Genomic DNA, 15119 nt, shown 5'->3' with positions numbered 1-15119 from the left:
TGATACTGAACAGTTTTTCAAAAGTGCTAAACTGACCAAAGATACAAATCAAGTGTTCCAGCAACTTTATCTCATCTCCTCTCAGAAGCTATGGAAGTTTGATCCTCACTTACATTTCCTTACTTCATCCTTCTTCCTTGTCCAACCTCCTTTTACAGAGTGTAACAGCAGAGCTTAGCTATGGAAGCTTGATCTGCAACCTCCTCTCAGAAGCTATGGAAGTTTGATCCTCACTTACATTTCCTTACTTCATCCTTCTACCTTGTCCAACCTCCTTTTACAGAGTGTAACAGTGGAGCCAAGCTATGGAACCTTGAGTTGCAAATGCTTTGGCTCTCATAATCTTACTCATTGTCTCCTCTTACCCCCTCCAATATCCTCTTTCAAAGTGCAGTAATAGCACAGCCAAGCCCTTGGAACTTGCTCTACAACTCCTTCTCTTTTGTACATCTCCCTAGTCTAAGTTTTTTTCTCACCATTCTATTTTCCTTTGCCATCAAGGTTTATAATCTCTCTAATATATACATCTGATGTCTTCTTCTAGAGCTCGAAGGCCTCCGATCAGTATTCAATCTCTCTCTTGTAGCAGTGGTCAAGATGAGGATGGGCACTGGAACATCAAACAGTACGAGAAGTGGAATTGGATTATGATGCAGCCTAGTACAAGAGGAACGCACAAGGTGTCAAAGCGATACGTTGATATACAAAGTCACCATTGGAAAGAGCGGATATTGGAGCTCAAACAAGATCGTGATGGAAAAAAGCTAGCCAACATGTTTACAAGGCAACAGAGCTGAAACTAGCAGACCATGACCAACGTCAACGATTTCCTACAAATTGTAAGTTATTTCATCACTTTATATTCTTGTTTTTAAATCAATTGTGTGCTAATAATGGTATACTGAGCACTGCTTTGATTGTTCTTGGGTTCCTGTGCATAGATATTTTTCCCTCAAAGCCTATGGAGGCAATTTTAGGAACCTTTGAAGCATACCATGTGGAGCTTGGTAGTTTAATCTTTGGAGAGTGTCCAGCTGCACAACTTCTTGCACGAAACATCTTCTTCTATGAGGATACATATGTGGTTCCCACGACAGCAAATGATACTGAAAAATTAGTTCCAAAACCTACGCCAACTCTCACATCTATTGAATGGCCAATTCCAGACAATGCTTCAGTGGCCATGGCTTGTTTGCAGATCGAAAGCAAGGTGCAAAATGCTATGAAGTGCACATATGGATCTCACAAAGCAACCATAACCTGCTTCATACCTCTACACCTCTTTATGTACCTGTTCCGTACAAGTGACACACATCGTACCCCAACTTTATGGATTGCAAAGGGGGAGAGAGCTCTGACTTGTTTCTTATCACCTGCATGGGATAAAAAAGTTGTTCAACACAATGGAGACACCATCAGATGTGGAGTAATAGTTGAGAAGGTTGTGATGCGCTATCATATTGCCAAGCAACAGTTGTCCATTGCGTTTCCTTACAGGCGATGGAAGCTTACAAATGGAGAATGGGAGGCGTTAGACTCCGACACAACCTCTACAGAACAGGGTGTGCTACATATATCCATGCAAGGTGGGGATATAGAAGATGTTACTGTGAATGATGACTGGTCCCTTGCCAACTTACGTGACTACTTAGTTCTTCGATTCTCACTGAGTGGTGATTTTGCTTTGATAATCAATGATAGAGTAGTGCGCAAAAGGCAGGAACGATCTTTTCTTTGTAGAGAAATTACTTTCCCTGGCTGTGCAAAAAGGCACCAAGAAGAAAATTTTCTAGAAATTTTTAGAGAATTTTTTTTTCTCAGATTTTAAAATTTCTCTAATTTTTAGGCTTTTTCCAAGCTTTTTTTGAAACAATTTCAAAATCTTTTTTGTAAATAAAAAATTCATTTAAAGGTCATACAAGCATCTGTGGCTTGAGCCACTAGTAAATTGGAAATGACCTTGTGATGAAAGGATACGTTCTTGCTTTCGCATACCATTTTTTTAAAAAATTTTGGTACTTACAAATTTTAAAAGTTTTTAAAAATTTTATAACAAGGTCGCCCATTTATAAACGATACTTTACTCATTTTCATTAATTGACAATTATCGTTCTCTCCTAACACTTGCTCTCAATTTCGCACACCTTTTTGTATCACACACTCTCTATTTCTTACAATCACTCATAGTCATGGCACCTCTACTTGACGCACTTATTGCACAGCTAGGAAAGCTTGAGTTACTTCATAGGGTTGATGAGATCGTCCCTATGTTTGAGGGAGCAATTGATATGCGTGCAACAATGCATCTACATGCGGATGCTTTTACAGATGTCATTCAGTATATGGATGAACACATCAGCACGTACTCCATCATGTTTGAGGGTGATGAGGGCCTATGGGTTCCAGTTGACCTCATCAAGTACATATTCAGGGAAGACAAGAATTTTAGATTTCGCCTATCCAGGTTTTTAAAATCCCTCACAGAAAAGGACTACAGAAATGAGGAGGAAGACTTACTCTTGGATCTACAAATGGGCAACATCGGCTCTTCTTTCCTGAGCTGGGACATGGTTTTGGTCCTTCTGTTACAAGAGGGTGTGGCGAAAGAAAGTGGCAAGGAAAAAGAAAAGGGCAAAGTAAAGCTAATGGAGTAGGTCCAAGAGGCCCATGCTGAGGAAGAGAATGTTACAGAACAATGGGAGGCCTCAATGGCATTGGTGGCTCTACAAGAGAATGTCCCCGAGCGGACCTAGTTCTAGAGGGCGATGAAGTACTTGAGGAGGTCCCAGACCTTGTTATCATGTCTTTGCATCCAATCATTATTGATGGGAAAGAGTTTTTGTTTTTGGATGACATTGCCAAGACACTCGGGTTTCGCGAGGATGAGGCACTTTCTATTATTGCCGTGAATGCTGGGGGTCAAGACAAAGGAAAAGTGAAAATCTCTTTTGAAGATGACAACCTCACAAAAGCGCTTGCATACGATATTGGTAGCAGTACCTTGGAAGTTGTAGTGGCCAAAGCGCTCGTTGAAATAAAGCAAGATGTGCAATTCTATGAGAGTGTAGCTGCCTTTGAACCACACATGCCCTTGGTTGCTGGCGATGCTCAAGACCAAGGAAGCATAAACTTGACAAATGAGCAACTAGTTGCAAGTGACGATGCAACTGAGGTATGTCCTAACTTCTTAGTTGTAAAGCAAATTATTTTTAGTTGTATCATTTCACGCTTCCTAACTTCTATATTGACATGTTGACAGACTGCTTTTGAAGTGGACAAGTTTGCTATGCGCGTAGGAGGAACGCGGCCAAAGTCAGAGGGTTGAGATGCATCTCTTTGGCACTACATACCTGCCCTCAGAGAGCCGACATAGTGCGGGTTTTTCATTTAGACTATGCAGAGATCGCCTATGCCGAGCTCCTAAAATGTAAAGCACTTAGTGCAGTCTTATCGGAGAACCCCGTAGCCTCGAATATAAATAAATGTATTTTGGTAGCTAGGGGAAGCTGCCTTGTATTGCTTTACGGGCAACCATCCCGGCTCAGTTTTAGGCCATTGTGCCCTTTCTCAGGCTCAAGGAATCAATGAGCCGAGTGATATATTCCAAAGCTTAGGCCAGAAACCAGCCTCTAGAACTCTCTCTCCTATTAAAAAGATGTAATGCAAACTTCTCTTCTAAGTTTAATAAAAAAAATTTGTTGTGCATTGTAAGTTGTGATTTTTCCTGGCGTACTTGTGATATACCATTTCAAGCCTCGCAATTTTAAGATTTTGTTCATGTGTTCATAGAAAATATTGTTTAGGATTCATTTTAAATGAGATCGTGATTAAAAAAAGTAATCGAGATTGGGTTAGAGCGGTATGAAAAAATATTGTATTTATAGATGTATACACACTCACATATATGTATATATATATATGTACATATATGTATATATATACATATATATATGTGTGTGTGTGTGTGTGTGTACCTATATATATATATAAGATTCTGGGCTATTGAAAGATATATATATATATATATAGATATATAAGATATATAGGATATATATATATATAAGACATAAGATATTATAAGATTTTAAGGCTATTATAAGATATATATAAATATATATAATATCTTATATAAATATATAAGATTTTGGGGCTGTTAGGGCACCTAAAGGGTCTTATGAGCCTCACCAGACCAAAGATATCAAAAAAAATAAAAAAAATGCCATGTGCGCTACGGCGCGTAAATCGACATTTTGACCTGGTCAAACTAGCGATTAACGCGCCGTAGTGCACATGGCATTTTTTTCTATTTTTTTTTATTTTTTTGGCCTTGAGGCTCATAAGGCACTCTATAAGGGTCTCTAGGTGACTTTATAGGATATACCTTTTTTGTATATATAAATATATATATATGTGTGTGTGTGTGTGTGTGTGTGTACATATATATATATATATATGTGTGTGTATATGTATATATATTTGTATATGTATATATATATGTGTGTATATATGTGTGTATATATGTTTTTGTGTGTATATATATATATGTGTGTGTGTGTGTGTGTGTGTGTGTGTGTGTGTGTTTGTGTGTGTTTTTTCCTGTGTGTATAGTGCTTTTATATTTTTTAAATGAAATGTTCATTGGCATTGAGCATACAAAAAAAAATGGACTCAACAAAGAATGTAACACAACTCAAAAAGCTTTCATTAATGTGTGAAAATGCTACAAAGGAATTTGGGAACATTACAAAATTTTGTAGGGAGAATTACAAAGTGGGTTAGCCTATTGAGGTAGAAGGCTACGCTCTAAACGTAGACGTAGGGATAGGGACATATCTACAGGCTTCAAAGTAACTCTCTTGGCATGTACCATAGCCAGCACTAAGTCTTCAAAAACAGAAACTACAATATCTTCAGCAGCTTCTTGAAGAGCTTCAAGAGCTCTGCTCTATATGCGGTCAACCCTGTCAGAATATTTTTCCATTGTTTCTCTCACCAGTCGAGAGAATGGTGCCTTGGGGATGAGAAGATCTGTGCTTTTCTGATATTTCCTAATCTCTCGTAGCGCGATTGTCCCTGGCCTCCATTTTCTCTTCTTCTTTGTAACTGGTGGAGGCGGTGGTGGTCTTTGATTCTCCCACGGTGGTCGTTCAGACCTGAACTTCTTTTTCTTTTGTGCACGCTCTTCCTCTTCTTGTTGGTCCCGAAACTTGCCCTCCATTCTTTTACCACACTTCTTGACTGGACGTCTGGATGTTGTGGCTGCTTGTGGCTGTGCTTGGCTTGCCCTCCTTGCGTCCTCTTTGGGCTGCTGTCTCTTTTGCATTTCTGTCTCCCAAGCTGCCCTCACAAGAGCAAACTCTTTGTCAATGGTATCTTTCGTGATGCCATAGGACAAGAGCTCGACCTCCCTGTTCTGTAAGATAACCTCTAGTTGTTCTAGGGTGTTGGCCTCAATAACAATCTCCGGTGGTTGCCCTTGACCTTCCTCGGCTTCTTTTCGACGTCGCTCTTCTTCTGCTTCTCTACTAGGCTCTGCTTCTTCAGCTTCCTTCCTGTGTTGTGCTTCTTCGGTCTCCTTCCTGCGCTCTTCTTCTCTCATCTCCTTTGCCTCTTGCTCTGTTACGATAGGTAGACTTGTCCTTTTTGCTGTAGTAGGTAGTGGGCCGAGTTGATCGAAAAACCGCAAGTCTTGCTCCTGTTCTTCTGGCGTGGCCTAGGTATGTACGAGTGCAAGAGATAGTGGGAGGGCAAGAGAGAGTAGAGCACAAAGAAGAAATTGAAATGTGGTGGCTATAAATGAAAAATGACTTAAATATGTCTATAAATATAATTTCTTAAAACTTTTAGAAAATTTAAAAACACAAAAAGATTATAATCAGAGAGTTTAAGCCCATGAGGAACCACACCGACGCTTGCTTGCTACCCACTGTCGTAGTCTCTCCCTAGCATTTGATCTGTTGTATCCTTCAGTTCTTCTTGCATTAACAGTTTTCATTATTTGACGCCTAAGAGACAAATTACCGCAAGTTTTCTGCCTTTTTTTGCCAACCAGAACACGATAGAACCAGTTGAACATTTCATGGAGTGCATTACTCTTGACTTTGCCACCACCATGGCGAGTGCCCAATACACGGCCTTTGCTTGGTAATGTGATTTCTCCATGCCTTGATTGCTCCAAAGTGCTAAAGAGCCATATCTATCGAGAAAGTATGGCCCATGTGCATACAATATATGCTGCATAGAAAATTACAAAAAGTCAACAAACAGTATAAAGAACATACTACAAGGACACAAGAAATACAACATAACCATGTAGTGAGTAATGTGTGTTTCTCCCCATGCCTCGACCATTTCTTCTGTAAATCTACAAGTGGCTTGTTTAAGTGCCTCAATACCATGGTCATCCAAGTGAGGTCGCTCTAGAAGATCGACCATTTTATTACACACCTCCCATACATGTGCACGTTTTAGGCCAAGCCTGGCATCATTTCCTCGATATGTTGTGACATCACATATCTTCTTCCAAATTTCAAAGTCAGTAGAACCCAAGTGGTTTGATAGCAAGTGTCTTGCCTTTGATCCACCCATGCAAATTTTATTAGGGTTGTCTTGTGTAGGGTTTGATTTTCTGTCCTTTGTCAAGACCACTGCTCCAGCATGTAATCCCATAGAGGAAAGTACACCCTCTAGTGCACGTATTGACTCTTCTCGTCGATCTTCGGGCTCCATGTTCCAGACATAGTTTATGTGGAGCATCAATAGCTTATCCAAAATCCTGAGTCTTGCATGTAATGTGCACACATGCACTTGACATAGTGGAATTTCCAAGATTGGGTTCCAAGCATTGTCCTCCTGGTCACGACTAGGTGGCTTGCTCTGGTCACAACTTAATATGCCATTATGCCATACCTTTGATCCTTTCCTCTGTTCAGCATAAAAAACGATTGCTTTTTTTGCACCCACCTGTTTTTGACTTTTGCCTTTGCTAGGTTGTTTCCCTTTTACTCTTGAGTCTACTGCTGTCTTGGAATGACAACAGTAAACACATGAGAATATAGTATTCGCACCTGTTTTACAACCCAACATACACTTTAAGGTTTTTAGATCGCCACCCAACTGCCATTCAACGTTAAAGCAGCCTATTCCGGGAACATCAAGCTTTTGACCATTGACCTGACAAGAGACGACATGTTGAATGCCAGACCGTTCAAAATACCACCTCATGGTTCTCTTTTGGGAGGACCCATGCTGCTTGCCACCAGATGTTCTTCTCTGATTGAATGCCGTAGTAGTCTTGCTTATGCCCTTGACCCCTATTGTTGCTGTCTTCAGTTGCATCCAACTCTTGGGTCTCTAAAGGCTTTCCTCTAAGTGCTCGGCTCATCAAGGTTAAACTAACACGCTCCAGTCTTTGACCTTTAACCACTTGACATTCATCCAGCTTCAAGACAAACATGGCATTTCCACCTGTCTCTTCAAGTGTGAGACCATAGTACTGAATCATTGCTTTTTGTAGCACTTCCATGTCAATGTAGACATTGTTATATGCATTGTATTCAAAGGGTTTGATTGTTGGCATTGGCATAATATCCTCCACCCGCTTGTACCCACCCTCGAACATGGATGCAATATCACCATTAGCACACTTCTTTGCCATCTGTAAGCTATAAAGTGTTGGAAGCAAGGATTGCATAACTCCCTTTGCTCGCAACCCTAAAGTGATTGACCTGTACATTGCTCTATAACCTTTCTGGCTAATACCTGCTGAGTCACATATATCAAGCATCTCTTTGGGTGTGACAATTTCTTTGATTTCCTTCAAGAAATGTTGACGAAGGGTCTCCCGCAGCTTATCATTCCCAGAACCTATTATCATTTCCATGATATCCTTCTCCTGAAGGACATGCTGAAGAAGGGAGGCATTAACATTGTCCTCAGCGTTGTTACATCCTAGTATAGATGTTGCACAAGCCCTACAATCGCAAGAGTCACCCGTGAGAGATGCTTTATTCATTAATTGCTTCTCAAAGCTGCTATAATTCCTACAAAAAATTTTACCTGGTTGTTTGTTTACGCCTCTTGCATGCGCCTGCTGTCTTAGAAAGTAACCCAACAGCTTTACGTTTTCTTTGCCTTGCGTGATATCCAATGGGAAGGTGAGTGAAATGGTGAACACGACGCCGAAGATTACGAGTGGAGTGTTGAAGACGAACATAATTATCGGTAAATTGATTTATTGTGCGCACACGATCCGCTAGATTATTCTTCTGCACCTCAAGCTCCTCTGAGAGCTCTTTAATCCTCTGCATCAAACTATTGATCTGCTTAGTCGATGCCGCTTGAAGCTGGTCGAAGGCAAATTGTGTTTGCCTCTTTTCAGCTGCCTCATCTAGCCACAACATGTGTAATCTCCTACAATAGCCAAGAAGCCCATTGAAACCATCACCAATAAACTTAAGAAAACTTGTAATGCTTTTGAATGGTGGAGGGGCACCAGATATTGGATCTGGTGGATAAAGATTTCCATCAATCCAAAGATCAATGGCCTTTGCTCCTTGCATTCGAAGCTGATCGTATGAAATATTGGGTGCAACATGCCTACTGCGTAGGGTTGTGTATTCTGTCTCCAAATCAACCTGAAGGCGGATCTTAGAAGGCTTATTGGTGATGTCTTGTAGTGCCATCTACAAGAAAGTAGGCTTGTAAGCTTGGGTTGAATAGGAGTGGAAGGAGCAGGATATGGTATCAAAAAATAATGGGAAGAATGGAGATGAGGGTTGCTTCTCTAGAGCTGCATTGTGGATAGAGAAAGAAGCCAGAAAGGGAGCCAAAGAAACATAGAGAGGGTTGGCAATGGTGAGACGAAAATGCAAAGGAGACAATGCATCATGGGAAGCTTCTTTAGTGCAAGCTATGGCTGCTAAGCAATATAGAGAGAGAATACATCATGAAAAGGTTCTTCTGTGCAAGTCATGGCTACTACTGTGGGTTTGGAGAGAGAACCAAGTATTGTAGAAAGAATGCTCCTGGTAAGCTTCTTCCTTGCAAGCCATGGCTACTACTGTGGGTTTGGAGAGAGAAGGCTCATTTAGGAGTACAGACCTGCTAGCTATGGAGAGAGGACCAAGTACTGTAGAGAGAATGCTCATGGTAAGCTTCTTCCGTGCAAGCCATGGCTACTACTGTGGGTTTGGAGAGAGAAGGCTCATTTAGGAGTACAGATCTGCTAGCTATGGCTTTTGGAGTAGAGAAAGATGCTTTTTTCCATGGAGAAGGAGTGCAAGGCATTTTAGAGAGAAGATTTAGAGAGAGAAAGAGATCTGGTGTACACACAAAAAAGGAGGGAAGAAAGTGACGAATTTTTGGAATGTTTGGAGTTCGAAAAGGTTGCTGCAAGCTATGATAACTGACTGACAGCCCATTACAAAGCTTTAAAGTCACCTAGGTGGCCAGATCTAAGAATATCTCCTTTTTTTATTTTATTTTTGTTTTTGTGAAAAATCAAATATATGCTTTTAGGACTATGCCTCTAGGCTTGGTAAAAGATGGATTAGCATTTTAAGCATTTCACTAAACGTCCAAATTAAAGGGCCCAAGAAGACTCCATTGAGTTCCTAATGATGGGAAAACATTTCATAGTTTATACTGATAATGTAACCACAAGCTATTTTATATCTCAGTCCAAGCTAACACCAAAGCAAGATAGACGGCAAGACTTTCTTGCAGGTTTTGACTTCAAGTTGAGGTACAAGCTGGGCAAAGACAACGTTGTAGCCGATGACTTGAGTAGGAGAACTCATTTGGCAGCTGCCTAGGTCTTGAACTCATACGAGTTGATTGAGTCTATCCGAATTGGTTACATGGAGGATGAAGTGGCTCATTACTATCTGGCTGTGGGACAAAAAACAGAAAGCATATCACAGGCCGGGGATGGACTGATTTACTGCAACCAACGGTGGTTGTATGTGCCGACAAGGGCTATGTAGGCAACTTCTTTTTTAGCATCATGATACATTGTGGGCGCGTCACCCAGGTTAAGAGAATACATTGGAGCTTGTAACTTAGTCCTTTTATTGGCTTGTGATGGAACAGGATGTTGATGCCTATGTGAGAACCTATCCATGTATGCTTGTAGGAGAGGGCGGAAACGGACAGCCAGACTCCTCAAATCACTTCAGATTTCGGAGAGACCATGGGGGTATATCTCCATGGACTTCATTACATGCTTACCTCCATCCAATTCTTGAATTTTTTTGTGGTAGATAGATTAACCAAGTATGCGCATTTCATTGCAATCACGTCTCCATGTGAGGCAGAGGATACCGCAAGATACTAACATGTCTTTAAGTACCATGGTTTTCCTAGGGAAATCATAAGTGATAGGGATCCATGTTTTACAAGAAATTTTTGGACGACATTGTTTGCTCTTGTAGGTACTACATTTTAGTTTAGTTCATCTTATCATCCGAAAATGGATGGACAAACCTAGCATGTAAATCAAATCTTGGAAGACTAGCTAATGCATTTTGTGCAGTTGGACCAAAGGGATTGGACTAAGTACTTGGACATTACCGAGTATTTGTACAATGCTCAACGGCATAGCTCCATGGGCTTCTCGCCTTTCAAGTTGAGTTCTGGGTATCAACCTTTCTCTCCAGGGGAACTTGCCTCACAGTCGATGGTCGTAGTGGCACCAGCGGGAGGTGCTTTCTTGGAAGCATGCAAGGAGATACTTGAAGCGGCAAGGAAGAATATAGAGAAGGCCCAAAGTAGATATAAGAAGTATGCCGATCGAGAACGGCGACATGCTATCTACTCGAAAAAGCGGAAATGGTTTATGACCCAGGATACTTTAACCTTCCCTCTGAGATAACCGACTGCTTAGTACGGAGGTATGAGGGCCAGTTTAAGATAGTTGAGAAGGTGAGTGATCTCGCCTATAGGTTGGACCTTCCTCCACATATTCAGGTTCATCCAGTCTTCCATATCTCAATGCTTCGCTCCGCACCAAAAGATGATGATCCACAAAGGGTAGTGGTTGATAGGAGGCCAACCCTAGTGGTAGATAAGAGGAGTGAGTTTGAGTTGGAAGAAATTTTGAAACACAAAGATTGATGGAACCAACAAGGTCCGAATTGGGTCTATTTGTGTAAATGGAAAGGAAGGGACTCATCTGAAAATACAAGGTAGAAAGCAACCACATTGTGGGAGGTATGAAGAGATTGTAAATGCCTACAACTCCCTTCACCCCTACGTTCAACCAAAGAAGAAGAGGAGGTCTGGAATCGAGGGGGGGTCGATGCAAAACAAAGACTGTCCCGCATCTCTTTTACTCCTACCCAGACACTAAGTAGTTCTTGAGTGTTCTGAACGAGGCTTTTATGAAGATAAGAAGTTCCCCACTCAGCTGGAAAGAAGTTCTTTTAGGGGAATGTCATCACCTGAACCCCATAACGTGGTAGTCTGTCAGAATTCTGCTTCTATGGCATGTATGGAAACAAAGGAATGAAGCCCTCTATGAAATTAAAACTAATCACAATTTTTTTCTTTTTCTTGACAGTGTCTGCAAGGTTATCAATCAAATTCAATCAACTGGTGTTCCTATTGAAGTGGATCGCTGGCAAGATCTCCCATGGAGGAAATGGGAAAAAGTTCTTAGTTCCTCTCTCTCCAAAAAGAAGGAAATTATGTTTCAAAGCTTGGATTTTGAATGCCACAGAAGGCTTCAAGGCTCTGCTCATCACATCCAGGCCTCAGAAGGTTTTTGAGGGTGTCCTCAAGTTAAACAACCAATTCCAATTAAATGGTGTTCCGAACGAAGTGTACCGTGTGCAGGACCTTCCAGGAGGAAGTGGTAAAAGAATGCGCAGTTCTTCTCTCTCCGAAAAGAAGGGAATTATGTTTCATGGCTTGGATTTTGTACGCCTCAGACGGCTTCAATATTCTGTTCATCAAGGTTTGGGAGGGGTACATGAAACCCTCGCGGTCTGGACTATGTCTACTGGTTCAGTGGTTGCATCATGTTCAGTCGTAGTCTACTTTTGAAGGGTTACTATTCAAGGTTTCCTTTTGTATTGGCTGTAACTAATCCCATTATCTAGCGTTTTAGCAGGTCTCAGGGTCTCCCCATGGTCCTTCCTCATGGGGAGTTGTAACCTCACCTTTTTTAATATATTCTACTGTTTTAACAAAAAAAAACTAGAGTCTCACGTTTATGATATTGGGTACACAAGTATGCTGACCCTCAAGATGTCTTTACTCACTCACTCAGTTTATGATATTGGGTACACAAGTATGCTGACCCTCAAGATGTCTTTACTCACTCACACAGTTCCTTTTAGCATAAGAGATAAAGCATCACACACTCAAGATGTATCCACTAAATATCAAGATGTATCCACTAAATATGTGTTGGGGGGTTGTGTTCCTTTCACTTAGCATACATGAGATGATTCAATACAAAGAGTATTCAAACTATGACTGCAAACACATAAGCAAAAGACTCATATAAATAGGATGTACTCATATAGTAAAACTCTTTTTATTAATTTGCCACCAAGATTTACAATGTGTATAGTAGACAAAAGTTTACTCTTCAAAGTCTTCAATGGTATGTGTGTGTCAAGCCGGTCCGCGGGACACCGGCAACCCGTTTGCTTCTGGGACTCCAAGACAGCTCCTTCTTCTCCAACTGAGAGTGCACCAAACAATGGCTCCACCGTCCGGACCGCAAGCAGCCCGGTGATGTTACCTTGGTTTCAGTGTGTGTGCGTGAGGACGAGCCCCTCAGTTCGTGTTGCTGTCTAGGGTCCAAGTTCACCCACGGAGCCTCCGCCCGTCACGCTACACTGTGTAGCCTACACCGTCAAGGGGACCAAGTGCCTAGCACTTCTTGTGAGTCGGGCTCACTGTGAGGCGGCTCCCTCTTCACCACGGCTCGTGTGGGTCAAGGAGCACCCACTACCCTCATAGAGGCGGATTCCCATTTCGTGCAGGCATAGCCCCAAGGCACCGCGCGCTTTGGATAGAAGTCCCAGGCCAAACCCCACTCCAAGCTTGAGAGGGGTTTTCGCCCGTTTTCCTCAAGCACTCAAGCGCGCGCCTCTGCGTGCGCCGTGAGCACCCTTGACAATGGGCTGTGAGCACCAGCTATGCGATCCGTTGGCTGCAGGTTCTCCTAGTCGGCTCCCTCACTGTGTGTCTCAAGCATGAGGCATGAGGCGCCCCATGTAAGGTTGGCGCCTCACCACCATGCCTCTTCGAATCTCTAGCCCACGTCTCTCCAAGGCTTCACACTCCCATGGCCAAAGACCAAAACCGTCATGCCTTGAAACTAAGGTCTTCAGGTATTTCTGACATGGGCTCACACACCCTTGGGGTGAAAGTCTCCCTAGACCCCCAAGCCAACGTAACGCCTCGGTCCGATTAGCTCACGAGACGAGTCATTCCATCACGCGTCTAGGTGTAAGGTGGGACTCGGGAAGCCTTCGTCTCGCGTCCTCATCACACTGGGACAAATCCCATTCCCATGACCAAGTTTTAGAGCCTTCTCAAGAGTGAGACTCTAGTATCACGCGTCTAGGTGTAAGGTGGGACTCGGGAAGCCTTCGTCTCGCGTCCTCATCACACTGGGACAAATCCCATTCCCATGACCAAGTTTTAGAGCCTTCTCAAGAGTGAGACTCTAGTATTGAATTGTATAAGTAAATGGTGCGACTCCTTGTGCCTCTCCGCCCCATGTAAGTGATCGCTGGGAAAACACAAGCTTTAAACATGCTGAGACACGTCCACATGGGCATTGAACCTGAAGTCAGCATACGTTGAGAGGCATACAGACTCTTTTGGCCACTATCAATCCAATCCTTGATGATCTTTTTTTCATAGAGATCTGGGAGTCCATCAAAATGCCTAGGCACTGATAGGAGTCGGTGACCCCGATGCGGAGGAACGAGAAAGACCTCACTTCTTGGAGATCACCAAAGAAGACATCGCTTGGCACGTACTCACCATCCCCCACTGTGCAGCCAAGGGACTAACCCGATCAAGACTCTTCTGAGGTTCTTCCCCCCTCTTCTAGCCGCAGACTCGAGGCAAATTGCGTCAATACAAGGGATGGGCGCTAGAGGTATCACCCTCTCACCCGTGTTGGTACCCCTTAGCATGCAGGTCACCAACGAGTGATCAGAAATGTCGACGTTCCTACGAGCGAGTGACGCAGACAGTCTTCCTACCGCCTGCACACTGCCCACGAAAAAATCTGTCTGACTTCCCTTTCCCTCGGGAGGAGTGATATGTTAGCGCTAATCCACGCATAAATAGAACAGAGAAGTCCGGGCATTCCCTATCTAGCCACTTCGGAGCACCTTAAGTTTGAAGTTCCAATCGCCACCTATCACAAGGTGTTTTGCTAGACTCTAGAATACCAGCTCCTTCCTGGTCTCTCCAAGTTGATTCTGTGGAACATAGACGTTCCCATGAATCCAAGCGCCAAGAGGGAAGAACTAGACAAAGATAAAGTTCAAGGAAGACAGACCCAGCTCGAAGGATTGGCACCTATGAGACGCGAGCGTGATCGGTCCTCTCACTGATCCTAGGGCCCAAAAGGTGTGATACTTAGGACCCCGCAAAGGCCAACACCCTTGGAATAACAAGGTCTCTTGGAGTCCCAGAATATCCCAATGCTCCTTTCTCAAGCACATATGACGTGAATTGATGTGATGTCATGTGAATGAATGAGATGTGATGTCATATGAATCGGGATATGAATGAATGGTTATGATGTGATGAGAATGGGAATATAGATGAAATAAATGAGAATTGATGTGGGACAATGTGGAAAGAGGAGAGTTCGCTATAGAAACTGTATTTATGACCTGTTTTTAAAATGACTGTTTTATGTCAATAATGCTAGTTAGGGAAGCATTTTGACTCTCTTGTGAATGAGGTCGTGGAGACCTAATTTGATTAAAGTTGTAACAGCTGACGGCGGAGAGTCAATGGAGGACGTCTCACGTAGCAAGATCGGCCGAGGTCTTGACCAGCCTTGGTTCAATTAAAATGGTGAGCTTCCGGTACGGTAGATGAGGGACCAAGGAAAGCGGCCTATGAGTGAAGCGCTA

The sequence above is a fragment of the Cibotium barometz genome, chromosome 23 (assembly GCF_041138505.1).
Source record: "Cibotium barometz isolate CiBa-2024 chromosome 23, ASM4113850v1, whole genome shotgun sequence".
NCBI lineage: Eukaryota > Viridiplantae > Streptophyta > Polypodiopsida > Cyatheales > Cibotiaceae > Cibotium > Cibotium barometz.
This window is presented reverse-complemented; position numbering follows the sequence as displayed.